Consider the following 6,663-nt stretch of genomic DNA (forward strand, 5'->3'; position numbering starts at 1 on the left):
TGTATCCACTCTCGCGTCCGCCCTTTGGGATTTCGTCTAGTTATACCAAGATCTTGCTCTGGGCAAATTTTCAGCCATATTATCGATCGTTAATTTTTCCGAAAAAAATTACAACTTCATCCCTGTATAGCCACCCCCTGTACCACGAGGGGCGTCCGCCTGTAAGGCAAAGTCTTAACCCAGTTACAATGAATATATTCCAATAGAGAAATGTCATATTACTGATCATTCCAAAATTTCGGCTCTATCTCTCCGACTATTAGGCAAGCTCCCCTTACCTTTAAAGGATACAGATAGTTGAACGATATTTTATACAATGTCTATCACTGGGTATGGATTTATTTTTGTCCAAGTTTTATATTGGTCCACTATTTCAAATGCAGTTCAAACAGACATATATTAAATTGTATGTTCCGTTTTAAATTCGTTCAATCTGTATATATATATATAAAATTATATAAATTTATAAAAAAATTATAAGCAAAAATGTATGTCAAAAAAACTTTATGAGCACTGAATAATGTAATAAATTACCTGAAGGATTTTTTAAATCCATTGTTAATCCATCCAAAAAAGCTTGTCTTGATATTTTTACTGTAGTGTCTACCCATATTTTAGACTTTGTATGGCCAGCGTTCAACCATGTCTCATCCAGATAATATATTTTCCGCTTCTCCTCTCTATAAGCTTTTATCTTTTGAGGATATTGTCTTCGCCACATCAGAATGTTGTCTCTATCTAGTAAAAGAGCGTTTCTTCCCCTACGTTTATATTGAAAATTAAGTTTTTTCAATATTCGGTAAAATGTGGTTTTCGAAAAGTTTGGCAAATCAGGGTCATCGTTCACCTTCTTTAAAACCTTATCAACGGTGGGTATTTCGTTGCTCATAAAAAAATTATGAACCAGTCTTCTAATGGCATTTTTGTCAAAATCATCAATTTTGTCAAACTTCTTTTTCCGGGTCAGACATACTTTTGGTCCAGCGAATTGATGATTCGTTTTGTATTCCTTTATCACCGTAAATACAGTTCTATCACAAACTCCAACTTTATTAGCCACTTTTTTCACAATATCTTCAACCACTAACCCGGGATTTTCTTGTCTTTCACATTTAAAAACATTTAAAATGATTTCTTTAACTTCAACGCTAAGAGGGCTTCTTTTACTTCGTTTTCGAGGAGGACTCCATGTATTTTTAACCAATTCATCAGCAGAATCAGCGGAGGACATTTTTGGTTTCAATATCAGTTATTGAAATCCGTGGTTATTGTTACAGTTACAGTAATTACAATCACATATAGATAGGGTCGTTATACAAATAAAAATATATACTTAAATAGTTTTAAATCGCAAAACAAATAATTGCTAATTCAACATTAACAGCATAAATATAATTTATTGTCCTTTAACCATCAAGATGACTAAAAATATACTCACAAATCGATTCAAATAACAAAATTTCAATACCGAAATATAATACTTACCGAAATTAAATCGTGTCCGAACCTGTATGAGTTCCGACGACGTCGGCAATAAAGAAATAAAGATGGACATTTCGGTTAGTTTGTAAATATTCTCGAAGAACTGTTACTTGCATGTATGCATAAAATATTCAATAATTTTATAAATCGGATTATTTTTTCACTTACTATGTATTCAATGATAAAAATAATTTATATACTATGCAATAAACACTAATAGTTGAGAAAATAAAAAAATTAATAAAGTGTCATAATTATACTGTTACTTATCGGAACGAGTAGACTCATTTGGAACATCTTTAACAATCATCTGTTAAATTTATCTTTGTTTATACGCCCTGCATCGCTTAATGAAAGTAGGTATAGTTTACGACTCTTTCATCCATCACTGTATAATATCCCTTTGTAATAATGTACATTGTACAGCACGTCCAGAAATAACCATTAATTTCTATTCTAAATACCAACAACGATTCCACAAAGTAATACAAATCTGAAATAATATGAGGTAAAGGTGCGTTAAAATACCAAAAGCTTTGTAGTGGAGACTAAAGAGGCGGATATTCACACGCTCGAAACAATAATAGTCGCGATGTACGTGACTTTATAGGAAGCATAAAATTAGTAAAAACCACAAAACATCGATAATCCAATTTTGTATTGTTCCGACTATGTAGCAATGACTGCAGTTAGATAAAACGATGTTGTTAGGTATATATAAATAGTTATTGTTTATGCAAATCATATTATTAATAATTATTTTGAAAATTCCGTTATATTTCATAAAACATGCGTGCGGTACATTAAAAACACATTAAGTGCTATCATAAATTTGAATACAAACTTTTCTCGTTGACTCGTTCAGGACGGTAAGTGATAAAAATAGACAAAACTATTTAAATAATATAAAAACAAAAATAATGATATTTTCTTATCATGGTAAAATAAATTAATAAAGGCCATATATTACAAGGGACCAATGGAGTGGTGTGTGACGGATATCAAGCTAATTATACAGTATGATGCAAATGTATGGAATAAATTCAATATTTCAGTAACAGACGACTTTTAAAAAAAATCCTAAAACCTGTCAATTTTAATTTTTAAATGGCCATCAACTGCTATGGTATAATTTCACTATTTGAGACAGTGAGTCATCGTTTAAAGGCCCAGAAATGCGGAAAGCTGTTTGGAAATCCAGTGACGTACACTTACTTTTATTTTAACGTTAATTATATTTTATTTTTCAAATATTAATGTTCGAAATAGGCCACAATATATTTATTTACAAGTTTTTACTGACGTTTCGATCTCTATATCCAAAGACCGCTTTCAAAGATATAAATGATAGTTATATTTATTTTATTTGTTTATTATTATATATTTTTATAATCTTATATTGTTTATTTTTTTTCTATCTTTAAAAACGGAATAGAGATCGAAACGTCAATGTATTAAACATGTAAATAGATATATTGTGGCTTATGTCCAACCTTCTCCCTAAAAATACAGAATCCCACAAACAAGCAGCTATAGAAAAATAAATATATCTGTCATTTGTATGTTTGAAAACGGTCTCTTTATAGAGATCGAAACGTCCGTAAATTAAACATTTGAATAAATATATTGTGGCTTATTCCCAACATCATTTCTAAAAATACAGAACGACAAGCGAAAAGCCATAGAAAATAAATAGTACTATCATTTGTATAATTGAAAACGGTCTCTGGATATAGAGATCGAAACGTCAATAAATAAACATATGAATAAATATTTTGTGGCTCATTCCCTACATTCCCCTAAAAATACAGAATGCCACAAACAAAAAGCTATAAAAAAGAAGTAATTTTGCAGAAAGTTTACTGATACCAACCGGCTGTAGCGGAAGTTACGCTAAAACGTCTTTTGACGTGACCCGTCCTTAAAGAGTTACACAATGAAATTTTTTTAAAACAAATTTTAAGACAGTTTCCACACCACCCCAGAGGTATGTCTTGTGGCGCGATACTTTTTTTAAATGGGTGTTCGCCAAGAGCCATATTGTCTTATTAAATAAAATGAACAAAACACTTAAACAGTATAAAACAAAACAAAATAAAATCCTATAAAACAAAATAAAATTCTATAAAAACAAAATAAAAATAATGTTTGATGTGTTTAAACACAAACACTATATACACTTACTATGTTCTTCTCGTTTTTTTTTGTTTTTGGTTTTTTTATGCTGATGTTCTTATTAAACTATTAGAAAATATTATTCGCTGTCTAAACCTGAAGATGCAGTGCTGCTATCGCTGTCATTATCTTCACCACCTGGTGTAATTATAATTGGCTCTAGTAAAACTTTTATATAAGTGTCAAGTTCCCACATACGATGTTCTTCTTTAATTATGTGGCCTATACATTTAACCCATTTCTCTGGAGTTACATGGAGGATTGCTTGAATCAAAAGTTTCTTAATTTCGTTTAATTTGAACGTTTTGTTATTGCGTGCTACTTCTACTTTCACTTATTTAAGATATTCAATTTTCCTTAACCGTGCAATGTCAAGGAGCTAAATTTTGAGCATTGATTCTTCGTATGCAATCCTCTTTTCTGTAAGCCATTGTTGAATCCTTCCTTTCAATTTCTTTAATAATCACCTGTTTTTTTCGACTCAAATTGAAGAAAACCATCATCAAGAAACCCTGTATCACTTCCTATATGGGTGACGATTAAACGCCGTCCCTTTCCTGATGGAGCTTTTAATCCTGTATATCAGCCTTCTATAAATGCTTCGCGTTTACTTTTGACATTTAAATCTTGCCAAACTTTTCCAACTGTATGACCTTTTCCAACCTTGGTTAATCCAGGTTTCACCCAAATAACATATTTTGCGTATTTCTTCTAAATATTTTCTTCTCCGCACAATAATTTTATTTTTTTCTAATAGCATACTTTTTCTGTTGAGTTTTACATATCAAAAGTTCATTTCACGCATGGTCCTGGTTAAGACTCTACGAGATAGCTTGGGTAAGGAGTCATCGTTTTCGAGCTCTTGAGAAATATTTTTCAGTGTTGGAATTTCACTCCGAAAATAAAATGAATGAATTTTTCGACGTATAATATTCCTTGTCTCGTCATCCAAAACAATGCTTTTCCTACCTCTAGATTTACCTTTTTCTTGCTTTTTATTTTCCGATGTATTTTTAAGTACACGATAAATACAGCTAACGGATACTTTTGTTAAACTGCTATAAATGTCGACCGCTTGGCTAACATTTAATTCCATTTTTCTGCCGACAATTACTTCATAAACGTTTCGTATTATTACCTTCTCTTCGGACGTTAACATTTTCCGTCTCTTTTGCGGCATTTCATTTTTGGAATCAACATCAGAATTTTGCAGTCTTCTCTTGGAACAACTCGGTTTTTCGTCCAACTCCAATAAAACTCAAACCAAATAATCACAGAATATAACTAAAAATTTACTATAAAACGACAAACTATAACACTCGTATTATCAATAACACGTTTTATCAATAACACAAACTTATCGCATAAAATACCCTACCCTCAGAAACGCCAATGTAAATAACCTATTGTTGATGGGCACTCGCTCGACAAAAACTAGTCTTACGGCTTTCTGTGGATCTGAATTGAAACGGAATTCCGTCGCTAATTCCAAAGTTGCCAAACGATTGAAAAATATTGTTTTAAAATATCGATTTTTATTTTATAAATTTAAATATGTAACGAAACGGAACATATAAATAAAATTTATTTCATTACAATTTTGTGCTTAATTTTTACTATTGAATAAATCAGGTTTTTTTGTATTTTTATGACGGTAATAATCGCTGCATGGAAGAATACAGGTTTTGTATGACCATAATTACTACTTGTGAACAAGATTTGGCTACATTGTACGACAACTTCTGGTCAAGTCTACTATAGAGAAGCACAAATAAATATACTACTTTATATATTCTGTAATTTCTTATGAGGAAACGCAAATTGCAATCGAGAAAACAGGCAGTTTTCGAGGGCCGCTGTGTACATTTAAATTTGAGAATATTCCGCGTTGAAACTATGATATCACTCTTCTAAATTGAGGGTTTCTACTTTATATATGTGTTGGACCTTACGTTATTAGTGTCGGCGTAATGACGTAATCGACGATTTTTTTAAATACAAACCGAGGTCACGCGACCGCTCATTTGAAAGGTCTTCTTATCGCCTTTGCAACGATATAATCATTTGAATATTTATTTCTACAGGGTTAACCAAAACTGTTGGTTTATTATTACAATTAACTTACAATAAATGTTTGCCAAAATACAATTAAACTACAACAAATGTTCAAATTGACAACCTTCAGCAATAATACAATGTGGAAGATGGGCAATAAATTATTTCCTAACGTTTTCGATGACTTCAGGTGTTATTGTGCAATTTCCATTCTGATGCGCTCCTTCAATTCTTCTACATTATTCGGTGGATTTTGATACACTCTGCTCTTTAAATATCCCCACAAAAAAGTCTGAAGGAGTCAAATCTGGAGACCTAGGTGGCCATTCGATGAGCCCCCCTTCTACCTATCCACCTACCTGGGAAAACGTTATTAGGGTAATTTCGTACCTCAACGCCGTAGTGTGGGGGAGTCCCAAAATGTTGATACCACAAATAATTGCTATTTGGAAATAGCTGATTCAGCTGTGGCAACAGATAATCCTGACGAAATTCTAGATAACAAGAAGCAGTTAAGTTTTCTTCAAAAAAATATGGCCCTTTAATTTGATTGTTTATAATGCCGGCCCAAACATTCACCTTCCCAGGATATTGTGTCCTATAATCTTCCATCTAATGTGGATTTTTACTTGTCCAGTGTCGATATGTTTGGCGATTTACGTGACCGTTCAGCATAAAAGACGCTTCATCGGAAAAAAGTACCTTTTGTATGAAACCCTGATCTCTGTTACATTTTTCCATAACCGTTTCGCAGAATTCGATTCTTCTATCAAAGTCATCTTCTAATAGCTACTGGACCAGATGTACTTTGTATGGATGCCACTTCTCCTTTTTTAGCACTCTTACAACAGTTGATTGCTGGATATTATTATCTAGTGCGACCTGACTAGATCTGGTAGGATTCCCTTGAAACGCCAGTACAGCGTCCAGTTTCTTGGCTTCGGATATTGA

The sequence above is a fragment of the Diabrotica undecimpunctata genome, chromosome 8, assembly GCF_040954645.1.
Source record: "Diabrotica undecimpunctata isolate CICGRU chromosome 8, icDiaUnde3, whole genome shotgun sequence".
Lineage (NCBI taxonomy): Eukaryota > Metazoa > Arthropoda > Insecta > Coleoptera > Chrysomelidae > Diabrotica > Diabrotica undecimpunctata.